This window comes from Balaenoptera borealis (genome assembly GCF_965194805.1).
Source record: "Balaenoptera borealis genome assembly, chromosome: X".
NCBI classification, from domain to species: Eukaryota; Metazoa; Chordata; class Mammalia; order Artiodactyla; family Balaenopteridae; genus Balaenoptera; species Balaenoptera borealis.
This window is the reverse complement of record NC_138881.1, coordinates 79,967,304-79,994,433: the sequence shown is the minus strand read 5'-3', so window position 1 is coordinate 79,994,433 and position 27,130 is coordinate 79,967,304. Positions and strand designations below refer to the sequence as shown.

Below are 27,130 nucleotides of genomic sequence, written 5' to 3'. Positions count from 1 at the left end.
AGCCATCTGGTCCTGGACTTTTCTTTGTTGGAACATTTTTAATCACAGTTTCAATTTCATTACTTGTGATTGGTCTGTTCATATTTTCTGTTTCTTCCTGGTTCAGTCTTGGAAGTTTATACCTTTCTAAGAATTTGTCCATTTCTTCCAGGTTGTCCATTTTATTGGCATAAAGTTGCTTGTAGTAGTCTCTTAGGATGCTTTGTATTTCTGCGGTGTCTGTTGTAACTTCTCCTTTTTCATTTCTGATTTTATTGATTTGAGTCCTCTCCCTCTTTTTCTCGATGAGTCTGGCTAATGGCTTATCAATTTTGTTTATCTTCTCAAAGAACCAACTTTTAGTTTTATTGATCTTTGCTATTGTTTTCTTTGTTTCTATTTCATTTATTTCTGCTCTGATCTTTATGATTTCTTTCCTTCTGCTAACTTTGGGTTTTGGTTGTTCTTCTTTCTCTAGTTTCTTTAGGTGTAAGGTTAGATTGTTTACTTGAGATTTTTCTTGTTTCTTTAGGTAGGCTTGTATAGCTATAAATTCCCCTCCTAGAACCGCTTTTGCTGCATCCCATAGGTTTTGGGTCGTCGTGTTTTCATTGTCATTTGTCTCTAGGTATTTTTTGATTTCCTCTTTGATTTCTTCAGTGATCTCTTGGTTATTTAGTAACGTATTGTTTAGCCTCCATGTGTTTGTCGTTTTTACGTTTTTTTCCCTGTAATTCATTTCTAATCTCATAGCGTTGTGGTCAGAAAAGATGCTTGATATGATTTCAATTGTCTTAAATTTACTGAGGCTTGATTTGTGACCCAAGATGTGATCTATCCTGGAGAATGGTCGGTGCGCACTTGAGAAGAACGTGTAATCTGCTGTTTTTGGATGGAATGTCCTATATATATCAATTAAATCTATCTGGTCTATTGTGTCATTTAAAGCTTCTGTTTCCTTATTTATTTTCATTTTGGATGATCTGTCCATTGGTGTAAGTGGAGTGTTAAAGTCCCCCACTATGATTGTGTTACTGTCAATTTCCTCTTTTAGAGCTGTTAGCAGTTGCCTTATGTATTGAGGTGCTCCTATGTTGGGTGCATATATATTTATAATTGTTATATCTTCTTCATGGATCGATCCCTGGATCATTATGTAGTGTCCTTCCTTGTCTCTTTTAACATTCTTTATTTTAAAGTCTATTTTATCTGATATGAGTATAGCTACTCCAGGTTTCTTTTGATTTCCATTTGCATGGAATATCTTTTTCCATCCCCTCACTTTCAGTCTGTATGTGTCCCTAGGTCTAAAGTGGGTCTCTTGTAGACAGCATATATATGGGTCTTGTTTTTGTATCCATTCAGCCAGTCTATGTCTTTTAGTTGGGGCATTTAATCCATTCACGTTTAAGGTAATTATCGATATGTATGTTCCTATGACCATTTTCTTAATTGTTTTGGGTTTGTTTTTGTAGGTCCTTTTCTTCTCTTGTGTTTCCCACTTAGAGAAGTTCCTTTAGCATTTGTTGTAGAGCTGGTTTGGTGGTGCTGAATTCTCTTAGCTTTTGCTTGTCTGTAAAGCTTTTGATTTCTCCATCAAATCTAAATGAGATCCTTGCCGGGTAGAGTAATCTTGGTTGTAGGTTCTTCCCTTTCATCACTTTAAATATATCATGCCACTCCCTTCTGGCTTGCAGAGTTTCTGCTGAGAAATCAGCTGTTAACCTTATGGGAGTTCCCTTGTATGTTATTTGTTGTTTTTCCCTTGCTGCTTTCAATAATTTTTCTTTGTCTTTAATTTTTGCCACTTTGATTACTATGTGTCTCAGCGTGTTTCTCCTTGGGTTTATTCTGTATGGGACTCTCTGCGCTTCCTGGACTTGGGTGGCTATTTCCTTTCCCATGTTAGGGAAGTTTTCGACTATAATCTCTTCAAATATTTTCTCTGGTCCTTTCTCTCTCTCTTCTCCTTCTGGGACCCCTATAATGCGAATGTTGTTGCGTTTAATGTTGTCCCAGAGGTCTCTTAGGCTGTCTTCATTTCTTTTCATTCTTTTTTCTTTAGTCTGTTCCGCAGCAGTGAATTGCACCATTCTGTCTTCCAGGTCACTTATCCGTTCTTCTGCCTCAGTTATTCTGCTATTGATTCCTTCTAGTGTAGTTTTCATTTCAGTTATTGTATTGGTCATCTCTGTTTGTTTGTTCTTTAATTCTTTTAGGTCTTTGTTAATCATTTCTTGCATCTTCTCAATCTTTGCCTCCATTCTTATTCCGAGGTCCTGGATCATCTTCACTATCATTATTCTGAATTCTTTTTCTGGAAGGTTGCCTATCTCCACTTCATTTAGTTGTTTTTCTGGGGTTTTTTCTTGTTCCTTCATCTGGTACATAGCCCTCTGCCTTTTCATCTTCTCTATCTTTCTGTAACTGTGGTTTTTGGTCCACAGGCTGCAGGATTGTAGTTTTTCTTGCTTCTGTTGTCTGCCCTCTGGTGGTTGAGGCTATCTAAGAGGCTTGATGGGAGGCTCTGGTGGTGGGTAGAGCTGACTGTTGCTGTGGCGGTCAGAGCTCAGTAAAACCTTAATCCACTTGACTGTTGATGGGTGGGGCTGGGTTCCCTCCCTGTTGGTTGTTTTGCCTGAGGCAATCCAACACTGGAGCCTACCCGTGCTCTTTGGTGGGGTTAATGGCAGTCTCTGGGAGGGCTCACACCAAGGAGAACTTCCCAGAACCTCTGCTGCGAGTGTCCTTATCCCCACGGTGAAACAGAGCCACCACTCGCCTCTGCAGGAGACCCCCCAACCCCAGCAGGTAGGTCTGGTTCAGTCTCCCCCAGGGTCACTGCTCCTTCCCCTGGGTCCTGATGCACACATTACTTTGTGTGTGCCCTCCAAGAGTGGGGTCTCTGTTTCCCCCAGTTCTGTCAAAGTCCTGCAATCAATTCCCACTAGGCTTCAAAGTCTGATTCTCTAGGAATTCCTCCTCCCGTGGCCGGACCCCCAGGTTGGGAAGCCTGACGTGTGGCTCAGAACCTTCACTCCAGTGGGTGGACTTCTGTGGTATAAGTGTTCACCAGTCTGTGAGCCACCCACCCAGCAGTTATGGGATTTGATTTTACTCTGATTGCGCCCCTCCTACCATCTCACTGTGGCTTCTCCTCTGTCCTTGGACGTGGGGTATCCTCCTTGGTGAACTCCAGGGGCTTCCTGTCAATGATTGTCCAGCAGCCAGTTGTGATTCTGGTGCTCTCGCAAGAGGGAGTGAGAGCACGTCCTTCTACTCCGCCATCTTGGTTAATCTCCTCCAGTTCTTAAATCTTAAATCTTCTTAAAAAAGAAAAAAGTTGTTATGAACAACCTAGTGGCAGCACAGGAATAAAGACGCCCATTTAGAGAATGGACTTGTCGACACAGGGAGGGGGAAGGCTAAGCTGGGACGATGTGAGAGAGTGATATGGACTAATATATACTACCAAATGTAAAATAGATAACTAGTGGGAAGCAGCTGTATAGCACAGGGAGATGAGCTTGGTTCTTTATGACCACCTAGAGGGGTGGGATAGGGAAGGTGGGAGGGAGACGCCAGAGGGAGGTTATATGGGGATCTATATATATGTATAGCTGTTTCACTTTGTTATAAAGCAGAAACTGACACCCCATTGTAAAGCAATTATACTCCAATAAAGATGTTTAAGAATGAAAAAGATTTCGCATGCTACAACTACGGAGCCCGTGTCCCGCAACTAAGGAGCCTGCCTGCTGCAACTAAGGAGCCCACATGCTGCAACTATGATTCAGCGCAAATAAATACATAAATTTTTTTTTTTTAAATATTTTCAATCCACCATTGGTTGAATCCATGGCTGTGGCACCCTGCAGATATGGAGGACCAAGTGTAATGACTAAAATAAAAAGTCAGGGTGTGGTAATATAAGCTCATTATTTAGAGACCTGGAAGAAAATGCCAGTTTCATCCCCTGTGAAAAATGGTCCTGGCTTTTCCTGGGCAGGGGAAATTGTAGGAAAGAGGTTTTTGCAACAAACTTTGTAAGAACTATTTGACTTTTTAGATATGCAAACAACCTGCATGTTCATTGATGGATAAATGGATAAAGAAGATGTGGTATATTTATACAATGGATTATTATTATTCAGCCATTATTAATATTATTTGGCCATAAAAATGAATGGAATCCTGCGATTTGCAACAACACTAAGTGAATTTGAAGGTATTATGCTAGGTGAAATATGTCAGATGGAGAAAGACAAATACTGTATGATTTCACTCATACATGGAATAAAAAAAAAAGTAAAAAAATAACAAACTCATAGATAACAGAGAACAGATTACTGATTATCAGAGGAGAGGGGTTGGGAGGTGGAGAAATGGGTAAAGGGAGTCAACTGTATGGTGAGGGATCGTTCTGTAGTGTATACAGATGTTGAACTACAATGCTGTACACCTGAAATTTATATAATAAACATTTTAAAAGCAAAAAAAAACAATATTACTGGGCTATTAGGACATATTTCAAAAACTGTACTGATATTAAAATGAGGTTCATGAAACACGTCATAGGGTTGTATTTAGGAGACAACAGATGGAAAAACACATTCTGTGACCTAATGACTTCCCCATATATATTTGCCTCCCTCTTTTCTTGTTCCATCCTACTGTCATTTTTTTCATTGGAATATGCTTGGCAGCAGAAAGTAGTAGTTAAAATTGTGAGCTTGAGTCAGTGTTGGGTTCTTAGCTCTGCCACTCATTAGCTGTGTGAGCTTGAGCAAGTTTCTTTACTTATTATTAGATTCTTTGTATGTAAGTTAAGAATGAGAAATTTAAACATTAATGAACCAAATATTTGAGCCAGGAAGCTAGAAAAAGAAAATCAAAATGAACCAACAGAAGTAGGAAAGTTATTTAAGATGAAGAATAACTAGAAGCACTCCCATAGAACTGTTAAATAAAATCAAAACTAGTAGCTGTTTCTGTGAAAATAAATTCACCCATCACAGTTCTAACCCAGAAAATAAATGAAAATAACACATACTTGAGCAACATTAAAAATGAGAAATGGGGATATGGAGAATTTAAAAATTGAGAAACTATTATGTAGAATTTTATATCAATAAATTTGCAAATCTAGATTAAGTGAAATTATAAAAAATAAATTGCATAGATTTAAAAAGCCACTCAGTAAGAAGTAAAACATAAAACCTTAATTGACCAAAAACAAAAAAGAAGAAAATTATAAAAATCATGCTACCTCAAAGACAATAAAACCAATGACTTTACAATCAATTTGTATTAAACTTTCAAGGAAAAGAAAATCCCTGCTATTTTAACTTTCCAGAGCAGAGAAACAGATATAAAAGTTCCCAATTCAGATCACCCATCTAGTAGAACTATAACACTAGATCCTTTCAAGGAAAGCAGACCAAAAACAAATTCAGGACGACTTGCATGTATAGATCACAAAATTGATTTTTTCCCCAGTTTTATTGAGAAATAATTGATATACATAACTGTATAAGTTTAAGGTGTACTGCATGATGGTTTGATTTACATTAATATATTGTGAAATGATTACCACTATAGGTTTAGCTAACATCTGTCATATAAATACAATCAAAAGAAGAAAAATCCTCCTTGTGATGAGAACTTTTAGAATCTACTCTCTTTAAAATGTTCCAATAGGACTTCTCTGGTGGCTCAGAGGTTAAGAATCCGCCTGCCAATGCAGGGGACACGAGTTCGATCCCTGGTCTGGGAAGATCCCACATGCCGCGGAGCAACTAAGCCCGTGCGCCACAACTACAGAGCCTGCACTCTAGAGCCCACGAGCCACAACTACTGAGCCCATGCCCCTAGAACCCGTATGCTCCACAACAACAGAAGCCACCACAATGAGAAGCCCGGGCACCACAATGAAGAATAGCCCCCACTCGTGGCAACTAGAGAAAGCCAATGCACAGCAACTGAGACCCAACACAACAAGAAATAAATAAATAAAATAAATAAATTTACATTTAAAAAGTTCCTATATTATACAGCAGTGTTAACTATAGTCATTTTCTACATTACATCCCTAGTATTGATACTTATTTTTCTTATAAATGGAAGTTTGTACTTTTTGACCACCTTCCTCCAATTCCCCCTCCTCTCAACCCCTTCCTCTGGTAACCGCAAATCTGATCTCGTGTTCTATGAGTTTTGTGGATTTGTTTGTTTGTTTGTTTTTAGATTTTACATTAAAATGAGATCATGATCCTATAGTATTTGTCTTTCTATGTCTGACTTATTTCATGAGAAAACTGATTTTTGAATGGGAGGATTTGATAGTGCAAAATGTTAGTTTCCACCAATTTGATTCATAAATTTAAATCCAGTGCAATTCATACATTTAGTGTGATTTTTTTTCAGAACTTGATAAATTAATTCTAAATTTTACCTGACAGAAAAGAATGTGTGAGATTAGCTATTTAAAAATTAATTAGATTAATGAAGACATGGGGCTTGTCCTAGCAGTTATCTAAATGTAATAAAAGTTACAATAGTTAATTTGGTCCTGGAAAAGGAATAAACAGATAAATCAATGGAATAGAAGAGAAAGACCAGAAACAACGTTAGTTCTCATAGCATGTGATAAAGGTAGCATTTCAAATCAGCAAGGAAAAGTTAGATTTTTTAATATATATTGTAAAAATAATTAGCTATTTGGAAATAAAACAGCTGGAACCCCCACTTCACTCTGAAATAAGAATAAATTTCAGAATGTAAACCTTTTAATGTATAAACAAAAACTATAAGTGGAAAATATAGGGAAATGTTTTAGTGTTAGACTCAAGAAGGCATTTAAAGCATGGTGTGAAACTCAGAAGTTTTAAAGGAAAAGACCAAATAGTTGAGGACATAAGTTATATATTTTTTCTCACAGGCAAAATACACCATATGCAGAGTTAAAAGAAATGGCAAACTAGGAAAATAGTTTCAACATGTAGGCCAGACAAAAGGTTACTATACTTGCTATATAAAGATATATCAAATAACTATCTCATTTTAAGCTAAAATGCTCTGTCAGTAAGTGAGTTTTCTGTTTGTATCATTAGACTGCACCCCAAGCTAATAGAGAATGTGCAAAGCCTGAGAAGCCTCTCCAGGGTAATTATGTCCTAGCCTTTTTCCTGCAACAAAAAAACATGCTTTACCAGGGCTTTATGCTTTATTCATTTATTTCATATGCCATTTACTGTTACTTTGTGTCCTTAGTTTTGCAGAATCAATGTTAAAAATGTTTTCACCTATTAAAAAAAAAAAACCCACAGCTGCAAATATAGCTTCACTGCTACCAGACAGTAATGGATTACCATGACTGTGTTATTCTGTAAGTTACAGGCATGTTTAAGACTAGTTATTAGCACATTTTAAAACTTTTTCAGAATTATACCTCTTTATTAAAGCAGTCACAGAAAGGATTTTAATCAGACAGCATAATTTTTTCAGAGCACCTTTACAAAGACATAATTCAGCATCAAAAATAAACTATGCTGAGATCCTGCATTCCAACCTCTCAGAACCTGCTTCTTTCTGTGTTCACCAATGGGAAAATCTGTTAATCCCAACGTGGGGAACTTTTAGAAGTTTCCTTGTCCTCTTATTTATGAAGAATTTTCCAACATTAATCTTTTAAAGGCAACTCCTTCCATTCTCCGTGTTTACTATATGTCACCCAGAAGTGATTTTAATGGTTGGAATTTGAGTTCCTAGAAGGAAATAATGGCTGGTAGGAAAGGTGCCTTTGGACAGATGTCAACACCTATTTATATATAATGCTTAGTGCATCTCCTGTAAATAGGGTCTTGCTTTGGATTAACAATTGTCTACAACTTTGAATCTAGTTTATATATAAATAGATCAGAGTTATCAGTGGTCCTGAGGGAAAATCTAATCATGAAAGGAGTCATTACAGGGGATAATTCTAAGAAATTTAGACTAGAGTCATTAAATAATTAATTGTCCCTATGAATAAAACCTCCTACTCTAAGATTAGGCTAGTTCACTAATTTGGCATTTAGAAAAAAAAATACAACATTCATTTCTAAGTTTAGAGATGTAATTTGCCTTACTGCTAGCCTTATCATATACAGGCATGAAAATAAGTTACTATTCCATTTACAAAGTGATATATTACCTAAAGGAGGTTTAAATGTATTAAAATGTATTCATTAAACAACCCTTTGGTATTAAAGAGCTTACAAAACAGGCTATTTCTTTAAAATAAAATTCTTACATGTATAATTTCTAAATTTGTAGTAGAGCAGAATACAGAATAAACTATATTTCCTTGTATGGAATATATGGTACAGTTTGGCACCAAAGGGTGTTGTTGCCAACTCATTTGATGCTCTCACTGGATTCAGATGAACAGTAAACCTCTAAAAGGAACTCTTTGGTGAATTTATGCAAGAAGCAGAAGAATATGTACAATTTTATGTGTAAGAATATTTGTTTATTTTTATATATCTACATCTGTATTTACATCCACCATCTATCTATATTATAAGCACTAAGTGTAGACCAGACACTGTATTAAATGCTTTTTTTGAACTATTTCATTTAATTTTGGCAAAAATTATTTGAACCCAGATCTGACTTCAGTGCCTGGGCACTTTACCATTACAAAGGTTGCAACTGCTTTTTTAACCCTGCAAGTAAATGAAGGCTTTTTTATTCATAGTACAGCTTGAACTCTGGGAGAGAATCTGAGAGATGTTGCAAAGAGAACTCTTGGCTTTGGAAAACAAATGTAGAAAATGTGTTCACTTTATATTGAAAATAAGTGAACTGATGAGTGCATGGTATTATGCTATCAGTGCCATTCCACTTCTGATTGCACCTTATATTCATCTCAGGATACATGGAATATGGGATAAAATTACAGGTTCCAATTTCCCACACTGACTTCAAGAGACAATTTTGGAGTATGCTTTAATTTGCTCACTTTACCACTTCTCAGAGTGACTCTAAAAGTGAATAGACCTTATTTATTTCTAGATCTCTTCAGGTGGAGAAACATGGGGGCTCTTAAAAATGTAAATCTCTATTCAATTATTGTCAAAGAAAAAATAAAAGTGTAGTTCATAAGTAGCCCAAACAAATGATAAGGCATTAATTTGCTTTAATTTCTTAACATCATGATTATAAATATTATTGCAGGGACTAGGGAGAGGTGAGTGAGGCACTCACCTCAGGCACAAAATTTAAGGGATTTCCAAAAACCTCAGAAATAAGGAGGAGCTTCAAGATGGCGGAAGAGTAAGACGTGGAGATCACCTTCCTCCCCACAAATACACCAAAATACATCTACACGTGGAACTGCTCCTACAGAACACCTACTGAATACTGGCAGAAGACCTCAGACCTCCCAAAAGGCAAGAAACTCCCCGCGTACCTGGGTAGGGCAAAAAAAAAAAAGAAACAACAGAGACAAAAGAATAGGGACAGGACCTGCACTAGTGGGAGGGAGCTGTGAAGGAGGAAAGGTTTCCACACACTAGGAAGCCCCTTCGTGGGTGGAGACTGCAGGTGGCAGAGGGGGGAAGCTTCAGAGCCACGGAGGAGAGCACAGCAACGGGTGTGGAGGACAAAGTGGAGAGATTCCCGCACAGAGGATCGGTGCCGACCAGCACTCACCAGCCCGAGAGGCTTGTCTGCTCATCTGCCAGAGTGGGTGGGGGCTGGGAGCTGAGGCTCGGGCTTCGGAGGTCAGATCCCAGGGAGAGGACTGGGGTTGGCTGCGTGAACACACCCTGAAAGGGGCTAGTGCACCACAGCTCGCCGGGAGGGAGTCCGGGAAAAAGACTGGAGCTGCTGAAAAGGCAAGGGACTTTTTCTTGCCTCTTTGTTTCCTGGTGCGCGAGGAGAGGGGATTAAGAGCACTACTTAAAGGAGCTCCAGAGATGAGCGCAAGCTGCAGCTATCAGCGCGGACCCCAGAGACGGGCATGAGACGCTAAGGCTGCTGCTGCAGCCACCAAGAAGCCTGTGTGCAAGCACAGGTCACTATCCAGACCCCCCCAACCTGGAGCCTGGGCAGCCCGCCACTGCCAGGGTCCCGTGGTCCAGGGACAACTTTCCCGGGGAAACACATGGCACCGCTTAGGCTGGTGCAATGTCATGCCTGCCTCTGCCGCCGCAGGCTCGCCCCACACTCTGTACACCTCCCTCCCCCTGGCCTGAGTGACCCAGAGCCCCTGAATCAGCTGCTCATTTAACCCCGTCCTGTCTGAGGGAAGAACAGATGCCCTCAGGCGACCTACATGCAGAGGCGGGTCCAAATCCAAAGCTGAACACTGGGAGCTGTGCAAACAAAGAAGAGAAAGGGAAATTTCTCCCAGCAGCCTCAGGAGCAGCGGATTAAATCTCCACAATCAACTTGATGTACCCTGCCTCTGTGGAATACCTGAATAGACAATGAATCATCCCAAATTGAAGAGGTGGACTTTGGGAACAATGATATACTTTTTTTTGCCCTTTTTCTCTTTTTGTGAGTGTCTATGTGTATGCTTCTGTGTGTGATTTTGTCTGTATAGCTTTGATTTTACCATTTGTCCTGGGTTCTGTCTCTCCGGTTTTTTTTTTTGTTTGTTTTTATGGGGGTTTTTTTAGTATAGTTTTTAGCACCTGTTATCATTGGTAGATTTGTTTCTTGGTTTGGTTGCTCTCTTCTTTCTTTCTTTCTTTTTTTTTATTACTTTAAAAAAATTTTCTTAATAATTATTTTTTATTTTAATAACTTTTATATTATTATACTTTATTTTATTTTATCTTCTTCTTTATTTCTTTCTTTTTTTTCTCCCTTTTATTCTGAGCCGTGTGTATGACAGGCTCTTGGTGCTCCAGCCAAGCGTCACGGCTGTGCCTCTGAGGAGGGAGAGCCAAGTTCAGCACACTGGTCCAAAAAACACCTCCCAGCTACACATAATATCAAATGGCGAAAATCTCCCAGAGATGTCCATCTCAACGCCAAGACCCAGCTCCACTCAACGACCAGCAAGCTACAGTGCTGGACACCCTATGCCAAACAAATAGAAAGACAGGAACACAACCCCATCCATTATCAGAGAGACTGCCTAAAATCATAATAAGGCCATGGACACCCCAAAACACACCACCAAATGTGGACCTGCCCACCAAAAAGACAAGATCCAGCCTCATCCACCAGAACACAGGCAAGAGTCCCCTCCACCAGGAAGCCTACATGACCCATGGAACCAACCTTAGCCACTGGGGACAGATACCAAACACAACGGGAACTATGAACCTGCAGCCTGCGAAAAGGAGACACCAAACACAGTAAGTTAAGCAAAATGAGAAGACAGAGAAACACACAGCAGATGAAGGAGCAAGGCAAAAACCCACCAGACCTAACAAATGAAGAGGAAATAGTCTACATGAAAAAGAATTCAGAATAATGATAGTAAAGACATCCAAAATCTTGGAAATAGAATGGAGAAAATACAAGAAACGTTTAGCAAGGATCTAGAAGAACTAAAGAGCAAACAAACAGTGATGAACAACACAATAAATGAAATTAAAAATTCTCTAGAAGGGATCAATAGCAGAATAACTGAGGCAGAAGAATGGATAAGTGACCTGGAAGATAAAATAGTGTAAATAACTACTGTAGAGCAGAATAAAGAAAAAAGAATGAAAAGAAATGAGGACAGTCTCAGAGACATCTGGGACAACATTAAACGCACCAACATTCGAATTATAGGGGTCTCAGAAGAAGAAGAGAAAAAGAAAGGGACTGAGAAAATGTTTCAAGAGGTTATAGTTGACAACTTCCCTACTAAGGGAAAGGAAAGAGTTAATCAAGTCCAGGAAGCACAGAGAGTCCCATACAGGAAAAATCCAAGGAGAAACATACCAAGACACATATTAATCAAACTATCAAAAATTAAATACAAAGGAAAAATATTAAAAGCAGCAAGGGAAAAACAACAAATAACATACAAGGGAATCCCCATGAGGCTAACAGCTGATCTTTCAATAGAAACTCTGCAAGCCAGAAGGGAGTGGCAGGACATATTTAAAGTGAAGAATGAGAAAAACCTACAACCAAGATTACTCTACGCAGCAAGGACCTCATTCAGATTTGACAGAGAAATTAAAATCTTCACAGAAAAGCAAAAGCTAGTAGAATTCAGCACCACCAGACCAGCTTTACAACAAATGCTAAAGGAACTTCTCTAGGCAGGAAACACAAGAGAAGGGAAAGACCTACAATAACAAACCCAAAACAATTAAGAAAATGGTAATAGGAACATACATATCGATAATTACCTTAAATGTAAATGGATTAAATGCTCCAACCAAAAGACATAGACTGGCTGAATGGATACAAAAACAAGACCTGTATATATGCTGTCTACAAGAGACCCACTTCAGACCCAGGGACACATATAGACTGAAAGTGAGGGGATGGAAAAAGATGTTCCATGCAAATGGAAATCAAAAGAAAGCTGGAGTAGCAATTCTCATATCAGATAAAAAAGACTTTAAAATAAAGACTATTACAAGAGACAAAGAAGGACACTACATAATGATCAAGGGATCAGTCCAAGAAGAAGATATAACAATTGTAAATGTTTATGAACCCAACATAGCAGCACATCAATGCATAAGGCAAATACTAACAGCCATAAAAGGGGAAATTGACAGTAACACAATCATAGTAGGGGTCTTTAACACCCCACTTTCACCAATGGACAGATCATCCAAAATGAAAATAAATAAGGAAACACAAGCTTTAAATGATACATTAAACAAGATGGACTTAATTGATATTTATAGGACTTTCCATCCAAAAACAACAGAATACACATTTTTCTCAAGTGCTCATGAAACATTCTCCAGGATAGATCATATCTTGGGTCACAAACCAAGCCTTGGTAAATTTAAGAAAATTGAAATTGTATCAAGTATCTTTTCTGACCACAACTCTATGAGACCTAGATATCAATTACAGGAAAAAATCTGTAAAAAATACAAACTCATGGAGGCTAAACGATACACTACTTAATAACCAAGAGATCACTGAAGAAATCAAAGAAGAAATTAAAAAATACCTACAAACAAATGACAATGAAAGCACGATGACCCAAAACCTATGGGATACAATAAAAGCAGTTCTAAGAGGGAAGTTTAGAGCAATTCAATCCTAACTTAAGAAACAAGAAACATCTCAAATAAACCACCTAACCTTACACCTAAAGCAATTAGAGAAAGAAGAACAAAAAAACCCCAAAGGTAGCAGAAGGAAAGAAATCATAAAGATCGATCAGAAATAAATGAAGGAGGGATTAACCAAGATGGCGGAGTAGAAGGACGTGCTCTCACTCCCTCTTGCGAGAGCACCAGAATCACAACTGGCTGCTGGACAATCATCGACAGGAAGACACTGGACTTCACCAAGGAGGATACCCCACGTCCAAGGACAGAGGAGAAGCCACAGTGAGACGGTTGGAGGGGCCCAATCAGTAAAATCAAATCGCATAACTGGTGGGTGGGTGACTCACAGACTGGCGAACACTTATACCACAGAAGTCCACCCACTGGAGTGAACGTTCTGAGCCCCACGTCAGGCTTCCCAACCTAGGGGTCTGGTAACGGGAGGAGGAATTCCTAGAGAATCAGACTTTGAAGCCTAGTGGGAATTGATTGCAGGACTTTGACAGGACTGGGGGAAACAGAGACCCCACTCTTGGAGGGCACACACAAAGTAATGTGTGCATCGGGACCCAGGGGAAGGAGCAGTGACCCTGGGGGAGACTGAACCAGACCTACCTGCTGGTGTTGGGGGGTCTCCTGCAGAGGCGAGTGGTGGCTCTGTTCCACCGTGGGGATAAGGACACTCGCAGCAGAGGTTCTGGGAAGTTCTCCTTGGCGTGAGCCCTCCCAGAGTCTGCCATTAACCCCACCAAAGAGCACGGGTCGGCTCCAGTGTTGGGTTGCCACAGGCAAAACAACCAACAGGGAGGGAACCCAGCCCAACCCATCAACAGTCAAGTGGATTAAGGTTTTACTGAGCTCTGACCGCCACAGCAACAGTCAGCTCTACCCACCACCAGAGCCTCCCATCAAGCCTCTTAGATAGCCTCAACCACCAGAGGGCAGACAACAGAAGCAAGAAAAACTATAATCCTGCAGCCTGTGGACCAAAAACCACAGTTACAGAAAGATAGAGAAGATGAAAAGGCAGAGAGCTATGTACCAGATGAAGGAACAAGAAAAAAACCCCAGAAAAACAACTAAATGAAGTGGAGATAGGCAACCTTCCAGAAAACGAATTCAGAATAATGATAGTGAAGATGATCCAGGACCTCGGAATAAGAATGGAGGCAAAGATTGAGAAGATGCAAGAAATGATTAACAAAGACCTAGAAGAATTAAAGAACAAACAAACAGAGATGACCAATACAATAACTGAAATGAAAACTACACTAGAAGGAATCAATAGCAGAATAACTGAGGCAGAAGAACGGATAAGTGACCTGGAAGACAGAATGGTGGAATTCACTGCTGCAGAACAGACTAAAGAAAAAAGAATGAAAAGAAATGAAGACAGCCTAAGAGACCTCTGGGACAACATTAAACGCAACAACATTTGCATTATAGGGGTCCCAGAAGGAGAAGAGAGAAAGGACCAGAGAAAATATTTGAAGAGATTACAGTCGAAAACTTCCCTAACATGGGAAAGGAAATAGCCACCCAAGTCCAGGAACCACAGAGAGTCCCATACAGGATAAACCCAAGGAGAAGCACGCTGAGACACATAGTAATCAAAGTGGCAAAAATTAAAGACAAAGAAAAATTATTGAAAGCAGCAAGGGAAAAACGACAAATAACATAAAAGGGAACTCCCATAAGTTTAACAGCTGATTTCTCAGCAGAAACTCTACAAGCCAGAAGGGAGTGGCATGATATACTTAAAGGGATGAAAGGGAAGAACCTACAACCAAGATTACTCTACCCGGCAAGGATCTCATTTAGATTTGATGGAGAAATCAAAAGCTTTACAGACAAGCAAAAGCTAAGAGAATTCAGCACCACCAAACCAGCTCTACAACAAATGTTAAAGGAACTTCTCTAAGTGGGAAACACAAGAGAAGAAAAGGACCTACAAAAACAAACCCAAAACAATTAAGAAAATGGTCATAGGAACATACATATCGATAATTACCTTAAACGTGAATGGATTAAATGCTCCAACCAAAAGACACAGGCTTGCTGAATGGATACAAAAACAAGACCCATATATATGCTTTCTACAAGAGACCCACTTCAGACCTAGGGACACATACAGACTGAAAGTGAGGGGATGGAAAAAGATAATCCATGCACAGGGAAATCAAAAGAGAGCTGAAGTAGCTATACTCATATCAGATAAAATAGACTTTAAAATAAAGACTATTGAAAGAGACAAGGAAGGACACTACATAATGATCAAAGGATCAATCCAAGAAGAAGATATAACAATTATAAATATATATGCACCCAACATAGGAGCACCTCAATACATAAGGCAACTGCTAACAGCTATAAAAGAGGAAATTGACAGTAACACAATAATAGTGGGGGACTTTCACACCTCACTTACACCAATGGACAGATCATCCAAAATGAAAATAAATAAGGAAACAGAAGCTTTAAATGACACAATAGACCAGATAGATTTAATTGATATTTATAGGACATTCCATCCAAAAACAGCAGATTACACTTTCTTCTCAAGTGCGCACGGAACATTCTCCAGGATAGATCACATCTTGGGTCACAAATCAAGCCTCAGTAAATTTAAGAAAATTGAAATCATACCAAGCATCTTTTCTGACCACAATGCTATGAGATTAGAAATGAATTACAGGGAAAAAAACTAGAAAAACACAAACACATGGAGGCTAAACAATACATTACTAAATAACCAAGAGATCACTGAAGAAATCAAAGAGGAAATCAAAAAATACCTAGAGACAAATGACAATGAAAACACGACGACCCAAAACCTATGGGATGCAGCAAAAGCAGTTCTAAGAGGGAAGTTTATAGCTATACAAGCGTACCTAAAGAAACAAGAAAAATCTCAAGTAAACAATCTAACCTTACACCTAAAGAAACTAGAGAAAGAAGAACAAACAAAACCCAAAGTTAGCAGAAGGAAAGAAATCATAAAGATCAGAGCAGAAATAAATGAAATAGAAACAAAGAAAACAATAGCAAAGATCAATAAAACTAAAAGCTGGTTCTTTGAGAAGATAAACAAAATTGATAAGCCATTAGCCAGACTCATCAAGAAAAAGAGGGAGAGGACTCAAATCAATAAAATCAGAAACGAAAAAGGAGAAGTTACAACAGACACCGCAGAAATACAAAGCATCCTAAGAGACTACTACAAGCAACTTTATGCCAATAAAATGGACAACCTGGAAGAAATGGACAAATTCTTAGAAAGGTAAAACCTTCCAAGACTGAAGCAGGAAGAAGCAGAAAATATGAACAGACCAATCGCAAGTAATGAAATTGAAACTGTGATTAAAAATCTTCCAACAAACAAAAGTCCAGGACCAGATGGCTTCACAGGTGAATTCTATCAATCATTTAGAGAAGAGCTAACACCTATCCTTCTCAAACTCTTCCAAAAAATTGCAAAGGAAGGAACACTCCCAAACTAATTCTATGAGGCCACCATCACCCTGATACCAAAACCAGACAAAGACACTACAAAAAAAGAAAATTACAGACCAATATCACTGATGAATATAGATGCAAAAATCCTCAACAAAATACTAGCAAACAGAATCCAACAACACATTAAAAGGATCATACACCACGATCAAGTGGGATTTATCCCAGGGATGCAAGGATTCTTCAATATATGCAAATCAATCAACGTGATACACCATATTAACAAATTGAAGAATAAAAACCATATGATCATCTCAATAGATGCAGAAAAAGCTTTTGACAAAATTCAACACCCATTTATGATAAAAACTCTCCAGAAAGGGGGCATAGAGGGAACCTACCTCAACATAATAAAGGCCATATACAACAAACCCACAGCAAACATCATTCTCAATGGTGAAAAACTGAAAGCATTTCCTCTAAGATCAGGAACGAGACAAGGATGTCCACTCTCACCACTATTATTCAATATAGTTTTGGAAGTCCTAGCCACGGCAATCAGAGAAGAAAAAGAAATAAAAGGAATACAAATTGGAAAAGAAGAAGTAAAACTGTCACTGTTTGCAGATGACATGATACTATACATAGGGAATCCTAAAACTGCCACCAGAAAACTGCTAGAGCTAATCAATGAATATAGTAAATTTGCAGGATACAAAACTAATGCACAGAAATCTCTTGCATTCCTATACACTAATGACGAAAAATCTGAAAGAGAAATTATGGAAACACTCCCATTTACCATTGCAACAAAAAGAATAAAATACCTAGGAATAAACCTACCTAGGGAGACAAAAGACCTGTATGCAGAAAACTATAAGACACTGATGAAAGAAATTAAAGATGATACAAATAGATGGAGAGATGTACCATGTTCTTGGATTCGAAGAATCAACATTGTGAAAATGACTCTACTACCGAAAGCAATATACAGATTCAATGCAATCCCTATCAAATTACCAATGGCATTTTTTACAGAGCTAGAACAAATCATCTTAAAATTTGTATGGAGACACAAAAGATCCCGAATAGCCAAAGCAGTCTTGAGGGAAAAAAACGGAGCTGGAGGAATCAGACTCCCTGACTTCAGACTATACTACAAAGCTACAGTAATCAAGACAATATGGTACTGGCACAAAAACAGAAACATAGATCAATGGAACAAGATAGAAAGCCCAGAGATAAACCCACGTACCTATGGTCAACTAATCTATGACAAAGGAGGCAAAGATATACAATGGAGGAAAGACAGTCTCTTCAATAAGTGGTGCTGGGAAAACTGGACAGCTACATGTAAAAGAATGAAATTAGAACACTCCCTAACACCATACACAAAAATAAACTCAAAATGGATTAGAGACCTAAATGTAAGACTGGACACTATAAAACTCTTAGAGGAAAACATAGGAAGAACACTGTTTGACATAAATCACAGGAAGATCTTTTTTGATCCACCTCCTAGAGTAATGGAAATAAAAACAAAAATAAACAAATGCGACCTAATGAAACTTCAAAGCTTTTGTACAGCAAAGGAAACCATAAACAAAACGAAAAGACAACCCTCAGAATGGGAGAAAATATTTGCAAACGAATCAACAGACAAAGGATTAATCTCCAAAATATATAAACAGCTCATTCAGCTCAATATTAAAGAAACAAACACCCCAATCCAAAAATGGGCAGAAGACCTAAATAGACATTTCTCCAAAGAAGACATACAGACGGCCATGAAACACATGAAAAGACGCTCAACATCACTAATTATTAGAGAAATGCAAATCAAAACTACAATGAGGTTATCACCTCACACCAGTTAGAATGGGCATCATCAGAAAATCTACAAACAACAAATGCTGGAGAGGGTGTGGAGAAAAGGGAACCCTCTTGCACTGTTGGTGGGAATGTAAATTGATACAGCCACTATGGAGAACAATATGGAGGTTCCTTAAAAAACTAAAAATAGAATTACCATATGACCCAGCAATCCCACTACTGGGCATATACCCAGAGAAAACCGTAATTCAAAAAGACACATGCACCCGAATGTTCATTGCAGCACTATTTACAATAGCCAGGTTATGGAAGCAACCTAAATGCCCATCAACAGATGAATGGATAAAGAAGTAGTGGTACATATATACAATGGAATATTACTCAGCCATAAAAAGGAACGAAATTGAGTCATTTGTTGAGACGTGGATGGATCTAGAGACTGTCATACAGAGTGAAGTAAGTCAGAAAGAGAAAAACAAATATCGTATATTAACGCATGTATGTGGAACCTAGAAAAATGGTACAGATGAGCCGGTTTGCAGGGCAGAAGTTGAGACACAGATGTAGAGAACAGACATATGGACACCAAGGGGGGAAAATTGCGGTTGGGTGGGGATGGTGGGGTGCTGAATTGGGCGATTGGGATTGACATGTACACACTGATGTGTATAAAATTGATGACTAATAAGAACCTGCAGTATAAACAAACAAACAAACAAAACAACTAATACTAAACTTTCATTGGGTTATTTGTATGGAAATATGTTAATATAAATGTTTCAGACATTACATGAAATTTCTGAAAATCTTACATGTTCTGGTATAATGTTATAAGTCATAATCCTAGTTATTACTTTAAAATGTATATCTCAGAAATAACTAATTTTCTTGTCAACTGCATTATTATGAACTTTCATCAAATCTTTAACCGTGGTCATTTTAAAGTCTTTTGTCATTTACAGACAGTTCTGGGTGTACTCTGATGCTTATGTAAATATGTTCCTATAAAAGGGTTTCATCTTCCGGAAATTCATGGAAAAGACTCTGACAAGTACAGGTTTCTGGTAACTGACTGTACTGCTGAACTGAATGAATAAGCATTTTCAGAACTCTAATGAAAAACTGATGAACTCATAAAAGTGCTAACAAAAGATCAAGATGAAAAAAAAAATTAATTACATGGGACTGAGTGAACTGATGAGGATGAGTATAATTTTTGTGACTTTCTGTTTGAATTTTAAAAAAGAAAAAATCCCACAAGGACTCAGAGGCAAAGAATATACAAATCAATTTTCACTGCAAAGTAAAGGAGCTGTTTCAGTGGAGGATTACTGGACTGAATGTCAATATTATGACATAGTATGAGTGTGTTTCATGTTTGGTAATTGCAATCATTGTTGCTTTTGTTGTGGTCATCCATGTACAATGCTTGGTGTCGATTTATCTCTTGTAAAAATAAAATACAGTGTGTGTGTGTAAAAAAAAAACAAAAAAAAACTACAATGAGGTATCACCTCACACCAGTCAGAATGGCCATCATCAAAAAATCTACAAACAATAAATGCTAGAGAGGGTGTGGAGAAAAGGGAACCCTCTTGCATTGTTGGTGGGAATGTAAATTGATACAGCCACTATGGAGAACAATATGGAGGTTCCTTAAAAAACTAAAAATAGAATTACCATACGACCCAGCAATCCCACTACTGGGCATATACCCTGAGAAAACCATAATTCAAAAAGAGTCAGGTACCACAATGTTCATTGCATCACCATTTACAATAGCCAGGACAGGGAAGCAACCTAAGTGTCCACCAACAGATGAATGGATAAAGAAGATGTGGCATGTATATACAATGGAATAGTACTCAGCCATAAAAAGAAATGAAATTGACTTATTTGTAGTGAGGTGGATGGACCTAGAGTCTGTCATACAGAGTAAAGTAAGTCAGAAAGAGAAAAACAAGTACCATATGCTAACACATATATATGGAATCTAAAAAAAAAAAGTTCTGATGAACCAAGGGACAGGACAGGAAAAAAGACACAGATGTAGAGAATGGACTTGAGGACATGGGGAGGGGGAAGGGTAAGCTGGGACGAAGTGAGAGAGTAGCATTGACATATATACACTACCAAATGTAAAATAGATAGCTAGTGGGAAGCACCTGCATGGTACAGGGAGATCAGCCCGCTGCTTTGCGACCACCTAGAGGGGTGGGATAAGGAGGGTGGGAGGGAGACGCAAGAGGGAGGGGATACGGGGATATACATATGTATATAGCTGATTCACTTTGTTATACAGCAGAAACTATCACAACACTGTAAAGCAATTATACTCCAATAAAGATAATTTAAAAAATTTAAAAAAATTAAAAACCATGGTCTCTAATGCAATAAAATTTATTCAGAGTAAAAAAAAAAAAGAAAACAAAAGGAAGGAAACAATAGCAAAGATCAATAAAACTAAAAGCTGGTTCTTTGAGAAGATACACAAAATTGATAAACATTAGCCAGACTTATCAAGAAACAAAAGGAGAAGACTCAAATCAATAGAATTAAAAACGAAAAAGGAGAAGTAACAACTGACACTGCAGAAATACAAAGGGTCATGAGAAATTACTACAAGCAACTATATGCCAATGAAATGCAAAACCTGGAAGAAGTGGACAAATTCTTAGAAATGCACAACCTTCCGAGACTGAACCAGGAAGAAATACAAAATATAAACAGACCAATCACAAGCACTGAAATTGAAACTGTGATTAAAACTCTTCCAACAAGCAAAAGCCCAGGACCAGATGGCTTCCCAGGCGAATTCTGTCAAACATTTAGAGAAGAGATAACACCTATCCTTCTCAAAATCTTCCAAAATATAGCACAGGGAGGAACACTCCCAAACTCATTCTATGAGGCCACCATCACCCTGATACCAAAACCAGACAAAGATATTACAAAGAAAGAAAACTACAAGCCAATATCACTTATGAACATACATGCCAAAATCCTCAAGAAAATACTAGCAAACAGAATCCAACAGCACATTAAAATCATCATACACCATGATCAATTGGGGTTTATCCGATGAATGCAAGGATTCTTCAATATACGCAAATCAATCAATGTGGTACACCATATTAACAAATTGAAGAATAAAAACCATATGATCATCTCAATAGATGCAGAAAATCTTTTGACAAAATTCAACACCCTTTTATGATTAAAAACTCTCCAGAAAGTGAGCATAGAGGGAACTTTCCTCAACATAAAAGGTCATATATGACAAGCCCACAGCCAACATCGTCCTCAATGGTGAAAATCTGAAACCATTTCCACTAAGATCAGGAACAAGACAAGGTTGCGCCCTCTCACCACTATTATTCAACATAGTTTTGGAACTTTTAGCCACAGCATTCAGAGAAGAAAAAGAAATAAAAGGAATCCAAATCGCAAAAGAAGAATTAAATCTGTCACTGTTTGCAGATGACATGATATTATACATAGAGAATCCTAAAGATGCTACCAGAAAACTACTAGAGCTAATCAATGAATTTGGTAAAGTAGCAGGATACAAAATTAATGCACAGAAATCTCTTGCATTCCTATACACTAATGATGAAATATCTCAAAGTGAAATTAAGAAAACATTCCCATTTACCATTGCAACAAAAAGAATAAAATATCTAGGAATAAACCTACCTAAGGAGACAAAAGACCTGTATGCAGAAAATTGTAAGACACTGATGAACGAAATTAAAGATGATACAAATAGATGGAGAGATATACTATGTTCTTTGATTGGAAGAATGAACATTGTGAAAATGACTATACTACCCAAAGCAATCTACAGATTCAATGCAATCCCTATGAAAGTACCACTGGCATTTTTCACAGAACTAGAACAAAAAATTTCACAATTTGTATGGAAACACGAAAGACCCCGAATAGCCAAAGCAATCTTGAGAAAGAGAAACAGAGCTGGAGGAATCAGGGTCCTTGACTGCAGACTATACCACAAAGCTACAGTAATCAAGACAGTATGGTACTGACACAAAAACAGAAATATAGATCAATGGAACAGGTTAGAAAGCCCAGAGATAAACCCACGCACATATGGTCACCTTATCTTTGATAAAGGAGTCAAGAATATACAGTGGAGAAAAGACAGCCTCTTCAATAAGTGGTGCTTGGAAAACTGGACAGCTACATGTAAAAGAATGAAATTAGAACACTCCCTAACACCATATACAAAAATAAACTCAAAATGGATTAAAGACCTAAATGTAAGGCAAGACACTATCAAACTCTTAGAGGAAAACCTAGGCAGAACCCTCTATGACATAAATCACAGCAAGATCCTTTTTGACCCACTTCCTAGAGAAATGGAAAGAAACACAAAAATAAACAAATGGTACCTACTGAAACTTAAAAGCTTTTGCACAGCAAAGGAAACCATAAACAAGGCGAAAAGACAACCTTCAGCATGGGAGAAAATATTTGCTAATGCAGCAACTGACAAAGGATGAATCTCCAAAATTTACAAGCAGCTCATGCAGCTCAATATCAAAAAAACAAACAACCCAATCCAACAATGGGCAGAAGACCTAAATAGACATTTCTCCAAAGAAGATATACAGATTGCCAACAAACACATGAAAGAATGCTCAACATCACTAATCATTAGAGAAATGCAAATCAAAACAACAATGAGATATCATCTCACACGGGTCATAATGGCCATCATCAAAATATCTACAAACAATAAATGCTGGAGAAGACGTGGAGAAAAGGGAACCCTCTTGCACTGTTGGTGGGAATGTAAATTGATACAGCCACTATGGAGAACAGTATGGAGGTTCCTTAAAAAACTAAAAATAGAACTACCATACGACCCAGCAGTCCCACTACTGGGCATATACCCTGAGAAAACCATAATTCAAAAAGAATTATGTACCACAATATTCATTGCAGCAGTATTTAGAATAGCCAGGACATGGAAGCAACCTATGTGTCCATCAACAGATGAATGGATAAAGAAGATGTGGCACATATATACAATGGAATATTACTCAGTCATAAAAAGAAACGAAATTGATTTATTTGATGTGAAGTGGATGGCCCTAAAGTCTGTCATACAGAGTGAAGTCAGAAAGAGAAAAATACCATATGCTAACACATATACATGGAATCTAAAAAAAAAAAAAAAGGTCATGAAGTACCTAGGGGCAAGATGGGTATAAAGACACAGACCTACTAGAGAATGGACTTTTGGATATGGGGAGGGGGAAGGGTATGCTGGGAAAAGTGAGAGAGTGTCATGGACATATATACACTACCAAATGTAAAATAGATAGCTGGTGGGAAGCAGCCGCATAGCACAGGGAGGTCACCTTGGTGCTTTGTGACCACCTAGGGGGTTGGGATAGGGAGGGTGGGAGGGAGGGAGACGGAAGAGGGAAGAAATATGGGGACATATGTATGTGTATAACTGTTTCACTTTGTTATAAAGCAGAAACTAACACACCATTGTAAAGCAATTATACTCCAATAAAGTTGTTAAAAAAAAACAATGAAAAGCTCAGAAATGAAGATAAGGAGTATTTTAATGCAATATTGGAAAAGATAAAAATTAATACAAAAATTCCATGATGAACAAAATATCAAATTTTTAAATAAAAGTTTAAATAAGATTTATTGTAGCTAATAGACCCTCAGAAAGGAGTTCATTTGAGTCAGCCCTTTGCTTCCAGGTGAAACTACACATAAAATTATTGCATTTTGGTTCAATGGTTTCTTAAGCACCCTAGTACACAGAGTGAAAATTTTTATTCTCAGCAAAGCAATATTGCATACCTATCTTAGTCTGTTCAGGCTACTTAACAGAATACCATAGACTGGGTAGCTTATAAACAACAGACATTTATTTCTCACTATTCTGGAATTTGGGAAGTGTAAAATTGAAGTGCCAACAGATTCCATGTCTGATGAGAGTCTACTTTGTGGTTTATGGCCCCTTGTCACCGTGTCCTCATGTGGGGGAAGCGAATCCTGTTAAGTCTCTTTTATAAAAACACTTATCCCATTTATAAGGGCTCCACCCTCAGGACATATACACCTCCCAAGTGCCCCATCTCCTAATACCAACACATTGGCACTAGGTTTCAACATATGAATTTTGGGGGGGGACAAGTATGCAGTTTACCAAAATACTGTTTTTAAAATAGAGAAAATAATTGTGTGCAATAAAACCAACTTTGTAAAACTACTGTTATTTTGTGTGTTTCATATCAATCTTTTCCCATATATACATATTTATATTTCTGTAATTATGGTCATATATACCATTATTACAAGCATTATTATATCTTTTAAAAATATAGCTTGGATCGATTAAAAATTACATTTAATGCTTTTTTTCTTCCAGTTTCATTGAGATATAGTTAACATATAGCACTGTACAAGTTTAAAGTGTACAGCATAGTAATTTGAGTTATGTACATCATGAAATAATTACTACATCTCATATAGATACAAAGTAAAAGAACAAATATTTTTTCCTTGTGAGAAGAACACTTAGGATATACTCTTAACTTTCATATATAACATACATCCATGTTAATTATACTTATCATGTTGTACATTATATTCCTAGTACTTATTTATCTTATAACTGGAAGTTTGACCCTTTGACCATCTTTATCTAATTCCCTCTCTCCCTATATACCCGCCTCTGATCTCTTTTTCTATGAGTTTGTTTGTGAATCATAACTGACCTACAACCCTAAGTTCCTGGTGCACAACTTAGTGATTCGATATTTCTATACATTTCACAATGGTCACCACGATAAGTCTAGTTACCATCTGTCACCATACAATGATATCACATTGTTAATGACTATATTCCTTACATTGTACATTTCATCCCCATGACTCATTTATTTTGTACTTGAAGTTTGTACCTATTAATCTCCCTCACTTATTTCTCTCAACCCCCTTCTACCCTCCCCTCTGATAGCCACCTGTTTGTTTTCTGCATCCATGACTGTTTCTGTTTTGTACCTTTAGTCATTTTAATAATTTTTTAAAACTCTTATTTACCTACTATTAATATATATTTTTGTAAAAGCTACACCTTTTTGAATGCTACTACTTTCCAAGAACTGTGTTCAGGGTCAGCTACATAATTTTCAGAGCCTGGTGCAAAATATAAATGTGGAATCCCTTATTCAAAAAGCAGGAAAAAATGTTGTGTCTTTTGTCTGAGGTCTCTCACTGCAAAACTGTTTTTCACCGTAGCTACACCATTTCGTCTTCCTACCAGCAAGGTGTGAGTTCCAGTTTCTCCCCATCCTTGCCAATACTTCCTCCATTCTAGTGTGGGTGAAGTGGTAACTCACTATGGTTTTGATTGGCATTTCCCTAATGAATAATGGTGTTGAGTATATTTTCTTGTGCCTCTTGATCATTTGTAAGTCTTCTTTGGATAACTAGCTATTCAAATCCTTTGCCCATTTTTAAATTGGTTCCTTATATATTTTTGACACAAGTCTCTTACCAGATATATGATATACAAATATTTTCTCCCATTCCATAGGTTCTCTTTTCACTCTCTTGGTGGTGTCCTTTAAAGCTTAAAGGTTTTTGATTTTTGAGGAAATACAGTTTATCTAGTTTAATTTTTTTGCCTTTGTTGATTGTGTTTTTCCCCAAATGACCAATCATTTTATTGAAACTAGCAACAAAGCCCAATTGTGATTTTGGTGTTATACCTAAAAAGACTTTGTCTAACACAAGGTCACAAAGATTTACACCTACACTTTTGTCTAAGAGTTTTATAGTTTTAGCTCTTACAGTTAGGCCTATGATCCATTTTAAGCTAACTTTTTTATATGGCATAAGAAAGGGGTCCAACTTCATTCTTTTACATGTGACTATACAGCTGTTCCTCTTTGATCATTTTTTAGCTTGATATTGTAAATGTTGCTGTTATATCCAACATATCTCAGTGAGGCATTTTTTAAAAACTTTACTATAGTGTTGTACTGGAATGTTGAAGTGCTAACAGATGCTAAGCTGGCCTCAAACTTTTTTCCTCCCTCCCATCTTCTAGTTATAGATTGATAAACGGATTTCAAGCCATGACGAAAATGAGGTTGATGGGGTAGAGGAAAGCAGTACAAATAGCTGAGCACAGCCACAGAAGCTTGAAAGTGTAGAGTTAAATATCATAAGCTCCACATTCTTTAATTCAGCCTTCATTAAAAAGTGAAACCAGTCAGAGTTTAATAACAAAAGTCAGAGCAATATCTAGAGACGTTAAGAATACAATGAAATGAACTAGCCCTTAGACTAGAAAATATTTATCAGCCAGATATTTTAAAGATTTGAAGAATGAAAACCTAAGTCAGTTTGGAAGTGAAAGTTCTCTCATTGTATATATACCTATTCTTTATTTTATAAAACTAATTACTTTGCTTAACAAAGAATCTCTCTAGATTCTACTCTAACTTCATTTTTCCAAGACAAATGCGTGTAGACTGATATTTCATTGTAACTTTATTTGTATGCCATCTATATTTGTGAATTTGAATCTTGTTACATGTTTGTTGTCCATTTACAGTTCCTCTTTT

The 27,130-nt window shown here is 37.5% G+C and overlaps 2 long non-coding RNA genes across 3 annotated transcripts in view; both read left to right on the top strand.

Moving 5' to 3' along the window:
- The window catches only part of LOC309620857, a 1,080,383-nt gene that overhangs the window by 226,530 nt on the left and 826,723 nt on the right, over positions 1-27,130 (top strand). The gene's annotated exons all lie outside the window — the stretch shown is intronic.
- The window catches only part of LOC309620833, a 132,123-nt gene continuing 108,193 nt past the window's right edge, over positions 3,201-27,130 (top strand). For both annotated transcript variants that reach the window (XR_014239680.1, XR_014239681.1), the window contains exon 1: positions 3,201-3,271. This is a non-coding gene — a long non-coding RNA (uncharacterized lncRNA). The remainder of the gene's footprint in view (positions 3,272-27,130) is intronic.